The following is a 6,000-nucleotide window of genomic DNA, read 5'->3' on the forward strand; positions in this document are numbered from 1 at the left end:
ATCTTAACTGGTCCAACCAGGTAGACACTGTAGCTACAAGAGCAGGTCAGAGGCTGGGTATTTTGTGTGAGCAGCTCACCTCCTGACTCCCAAAGTCTGCTACCATCTCCAAGGCACCAGTCAGGAATGTGATAGAATGCTTTCCACTTGCCTACATGAGTGAAGCTCCAACACTTGAAGCTTGACACATCCAAGCCAGCCTGCTTGATCAGCACTCCATCCACCACTTAAATTTTCACACCCTCCACCACCAGCATGCAGTGAAAACTACAAAAGCAGCAACTTGCCAAGGCTTCTTTGACCGCATCTTCAAAATCCACAATCTCTGCCAGCCAGAAGGGCAGCAGACATATGCGAAAACCACCATTTGCAAGTTCCCCTCCTATTACACAACATTCTGACTTGGAAATATATCGAGGCCTTTCAATGTCACTGGATCAAAAACCTGCAACTTCCTTCCTAAAGTACTAAGAGTGTACTTACACCAGATAGGCTGCAGCAGTTCAAGACAGCGGCTCACCTCCACCTTCTCAAGGACAATTAAGCATGGGCAATAAAGGAGTGAAAGAAAATTGTACTGTTTTGTCAAGGGAGAGCTTAGACTAGTAGGTTATCTGCTGACAACAACATCATAGAATTTACTGAACATTAACCAGTATGTAAATGTGTGATGTTATAAAGTTATCTCTGATAACACTCACTACAAACTATTTCGCAGAAGCACATCAGGCCCTTATCCGGAAATTTCAAAACACACAAATTGAGACAATTTTGGTTAATACAGTAGGACCAGAGTTCAAATCAAGCTAAGGACAAACTGAACTCCCTTCCAAACAGCACAGTGGGAGTACCAACACCATGGACTGCAATGATTCAAGGCGGCGGCTCACGACCACCTTCTCAAGGGCAATGAGGGATGGACAATGAATGCTGACCAAGCCAGTAACAGCCACATCCCATGAATGAATAAAGAAAAAGAACCCCAAGTACCTGCAAGGGATTTTAAGGACTATTTACAAAAGTGGAGTGACATTTATTGATATTCCTACAGCTAGTCACACTATAGAATTTCATAATTGGCTGATATTCTGAAACTAAATTAGCAACAAATATCATGTAAAATTACTCAAAATTCCAGATAACATCGACAATATTGTTTTAAACTTCACATTTCATTAATCCTGAAACAAGGGAAGGGGCGTAGAACAAAATGCCAATCAGACCTGCACCGTCATTCAAATAGATCATGGCTGATCCTCAGCTTCAACTAATTTTCCCACTCACTTCCCAAATCTCTGGACTTGCTGAGATGGCAAAATTCTGTTCGTTCCAGCTTTAAATATATTCAATGATGGAACATCCACAATCCTCTGAGGTACAGAATTCAAAAGATTCACTACCTTTTGAGTGAAGAAATGTCTCCTCATCTCAGTCATAAAGATTAGACCCCGAGACTGTGCCAATGTTCTATATTCCCAATGTGGAGATGCCGGCGTTGGACTGGGGTAAACACAGTAAGAAGTTTAACAACACCAGGTTAAAGTCCAACAGGTTTATTTGGTAGCAAAAGCCACACTAGCTTTCGGAGCTGCAAGCCCCTTCTTCAGGTGTTCTGTTCACGGGCATTCGGCCTCTGATATTCGGGTAAGCGCTCTCCAAGGCGGCCTTCGCGACACACGACGGCGCAGAGTCGCTGAGCAGAAACTGATAGCCAAGTTCCGCACACACGAGGACGGCCTCAACCGGGATATTGGGTTCATGGCACACTATTTGTAACCCCCACAGAGTTTCACTGGCTGTCTTGTCTGGAGACAATACACATCTTTTTAGCCTGTCTTGATGCTCTCTCCACTCACATTGTTTTGTTTCTTAAAGACTTGATTAGTTGTAAGTATTCGCATTCCAACCATTATTCATGTAAATTGAGTTTGTGTCTTTATATGCTCTGTTTGTGAACAGAATTCCCACTCACCTGAAGAAGGGGCTTGCAGCTCCGAAAGCTAGTGTGGCTTTTGCTACCAAATAAACCTGTTGGGCTTTAACCTGGTGTTGTTAAACTTCTTACTATATTCCCAAACCAGGGGAAATAATCTTTCAGCATCTACCCTGTCAAGCCCTTCAGAAGCTTGTGTGTTTCATTGAGATTACCTCTCATTCTTTTTAATTCAGCCTCTCATCATAAGACAATGCTCGCATCTGAACCAATCTAGTGAAGCTTTGCTGTATTTCCTCCAATACAAGTATGTCCTTCCTTAAATACAGAGACAAAACTGCACATTGTACTTCAAGTGTGGTCTTACCAAAGCATTGTACAATTGAAGCAATATTTCATTATTTTTGTACTTAAATTCCCTTGCAAAACAGGCTAACATGCCATTTGCCTTCCTAGTTTTTTGCTGCACCTGCATGCCAATTTTTGGTATTCCTTGTACAAGTACATCCAAGTCCCCCTGAATGTTTACAGGTTTCACATCTTTTTTTAAAAACTTTGCTTTTCTACTCTTATAACCTAGTGAATAACCTTATACTTCCCCACATTATACTTCATCTGCTATCTTCTTGTCCACTCACTTAACCTATCTATATCACTTGGCAGCCTCTTTGTGTGCACCTCACAGCTTACATTCAAACCCAGCTTTGTACCATCAGCGAACTTAAATGTATTACTGTTGTTATCTTTGTCCAAGTCAATTGTAATGATTTTAAATAGTGTGACCCTAGCGCTATTCCTTGAGGCACACGACTACTTTCAGCTTGCCAACTTGAAAATGTCTGATATATATCTCCATTCTCTGCTTCCTGTCCAATACCTAATCCTTTATCCATGTTAAGATATTACTCCCAATTCTATGAGTTGTGTATTGACCTTTGGTGTGGCACCTCATCAAATGCCTTTTGCAAATCCAAGAATACTAGATCCCATGCTTCCTCTTTATCTACCTTACTTGTTATATGCTAAAACTCATGTTTGCCAAACATGAGTTTCCTTTCGCAAAGTCAGGTTTACTTTGTCTGACCATACAATGATCTTCTAAGTGCATTGTTAAGACTTCCTTAATAAAAGATTCCAGCATTTTCATGACAAACTTCTGTCAGGCTAACTGGCCTGTAGTTCTCGGTTTTCTCAATCCCTCCTTTTTTTAAATAGCAGAGTTATATTTGCTAACTTTCAATCCATTTTAACTGTTCTAGAATCTAGGGCATTCTGGAAAATCATAATCAGTGAATTAACTAGCTCTGCAGCTCTTTCTTTTAGAACTGTAGGCCATCAAGTCGTGGGGATTTGTCAGATTTTAGCTTGGCAAGTTTTTCCAATACTTTTTCTCTGCTAATGGTCATCCTCTATTTCCGAAATGCAATTTTGAAAACAGAGTTTATTTGATAAACTTGGAATTTTCCAGAGTATAAGGAGCGTTACTCTGACTCGGGTTACGTGATATATAACTGACCTGGCAGTGCTTAATACTGAAATATATGTCAATATGGGAAAAAGTTTCCATTCCCTAGCACTGACATCCTTTGTAAAACAGAAGTTTAAAAGTACGAACAGCTATTCTGTTTTAACAGTACAAAATATTCCCTCAGCAACAATGAACACACTAAAAACAAGAGAATCCAACTAACCAATTAAAAATTGCTCTTTCAGTCATAAGAAATAACATGAAATAGGAGCAAGAGCCCATATTCCCTTGGGCTTGCTCTGCCATTTAATAAGATCATTACTGATCCTCAACCTCAATTTCACTTCACCACCCAATTCCCTCGAGTACGATTTATCGATCTCAGCCTTGAACATATGACTGAGCATCCTGGGGTGCAGAATTCCAAACTTTCACAGCCCTTGGACTGAAAAGTTTTTCCTCACCTCAACACTCAACACAATTTCTACGATTTAGATTATAATTTATACTTATAATACAAATAAGCTAGTTAACAGAATTTGTTGAGGGGTATTGCTATGCAACACCAAAACAAGAACTCTCAGGTACCATTGATGTACAATTGTCCTTAACTGAATGTAAGCAATGTTGCTTTTAAAATACTCTCAATAAAATAGATAGACCATTAGAACAAAAACAAAGCATTTTAGTAAATGTGCTAGAATTCACTAGAATGTTGATTTCTTGAGATATTAAAGCTTCAAATTGATTCTCTCTTTTCAAAATAACATATAAATGCGTCAATATAATCTGTAGATTGTGCCACTAAAATGCTAATGTCATTCAGATATTTTTCTACCGTGGATTGCAGTTAACACAGTCAAAGCACAACTAAAACAGAAGCACTGTTATGACCACAGCTGAGCAAGCCAGATCCCAGAGGGAAACCTGCCTTACTGATCATAATTTTGTTTTTGTATTTTGAAAAAAAAACAAGGGAGAAAAAGCAACTGATCCCAGAAGCACAGAACTTCAGTAACACATTCAGGATTTTAAAAAATTAAAAAAACATTTATTAACAAGAAAAATACTTAAGATTAAAGTTACACAGGTAAAACAAAGAGAAAGGACAAAGAAAATTACAGCGCAGGAACAGGCCCTTTGGCCCTCCATGCCTGCACCGACAATGCTGTCCGTCTGAACTTTCGGGGGCCATTTCCCTCTATAGCCATCCTATTCATGTATTTGTCCAGATGCCCCTTAAAAGTCACTACCATATCTGTTTCCACTACCTCCCTGGCAGCGAATTCCAGGCACCCAACACCTGTCTAATAAAACAGTCTGATAAAACATCCCTTTCACAAACCCCAATTACTCAGAACACACAAGTACTTTCTTACGAACAACTCCCTTACAGATTTTTAACCATAAAAATACAATAATATTACCCCTGGTATCACTTTAACAGAAGTATACCACACAACTCCTCCCATCTTCCACTTGGCTGTGAAAATCTAAGGTGGTTCAGAAACACTACTTTCTGAAAACAAAGACTGGCTTAACTGGATGGTTGTTTCAAACTTTACACCTTCTAGCACAGAGCTGATCTCAGGACTGCTCCAGCACACAGGTGCACAACTCAGCTCAACATCCTTCCTTGAACATCATAGAATCCCTACAAGCACCTAGAACATAGAACATTACAGCGCAGTACAGGCCCTTCGGCCCTCGATGTTGCGCCGACCAGTGGTACCAATCTAAAGCCCCTCGAATCTACACTATTCCAATATCATCCATATGTTTATCCAATAACCACTTGAACGCTCTCAACGTTGACGAGTCCACCACTGCTGCAGGCTGCAGACTCGTCACCTGGAAGAATAGGTTTCCTTTTATGTTAACCATCAGCCTTTAGTTATATTCCCTCTTCCTTTTTCCTTTTAATCTCCAATTCCATTCTCTTCAGCACCTCCTCCACGATCATCCTCAACATCGTTGCTCCGCTAGGCTATGTCCTCAGCCCCTTACTATACTCCTTATAAATCTTCGACTGTATGGCCAAATTCCCTTCCAACTTGATTTTCAAGTTTGCTGATGACACCACTGTTGTGGATCAGATCTCAAACAATGATGAGACATAGTACAGGAAAAAGATTGAGTCTGATGAACTGGTGTGATGACAATAATCTCTCCCTCAATGTCAACAAAACAAAGGAGGTAGTTATCAACTTCAGGAAGCGTAATGGAGGGCATGCCCCTGTCGACATCAATGGGGACAAAGTAAAAATGGTCGAGAGCTTCAAGTTTTGAGGTGTCTAGATCACCAACAACCTGTCTTGGTCCCTTCATGTGGACGCTATTGTTAAGAAAGCCCACCAATGCCTCTACTTTCTCAGGAGACTAAGGACATTTGGCATGTCTGCTACAACTCTCACCATTTCTACAGATGCACCGTAGGAAACATTCTTTCTAGTTATATCACAGCTTGATATATGTCTTCTGCTCTGTCCAAGACCACAAGAAGCTACAAAGGGTCATAAATAAAGCCCAGTCCATCACTCAAACCAGCCTCCCATCTATTGACACTGTTTATACTTCCCGCTGCCTCGGAAAAGCAGCC

At 40.4% G+C, this 6,000-nt stretch overlaps 1 protein-coding gene across 3 annotated transcripts in view; it reads right to left on the minus strand.

The window, feature by feature from the left end:
- rev1 (REV1 DNA directed polymerase) overlaps positions 1-6,000 on the minus strand; it is a 111,571-nt gene that overhangs the window by 79,623 nt on the left and 25,948 nt on the right. The window lies entirely within an intron of this gene.

Source organism: Mustelus asterias, chromosome 10 (genome assembly GCF_964213995.1).
Source record: "Mustelus asterias chromosome 10, sMusAst1.hap1.1, whole genome shotgun sequence".
In the NCBI taxonomy this organism is placed as follows: Eukaryota; Metazoa; Chordata; class Chondrichthyes; order Carcharhiniformes; family Triakidae; genus Mustelus; species Mustelus asterias.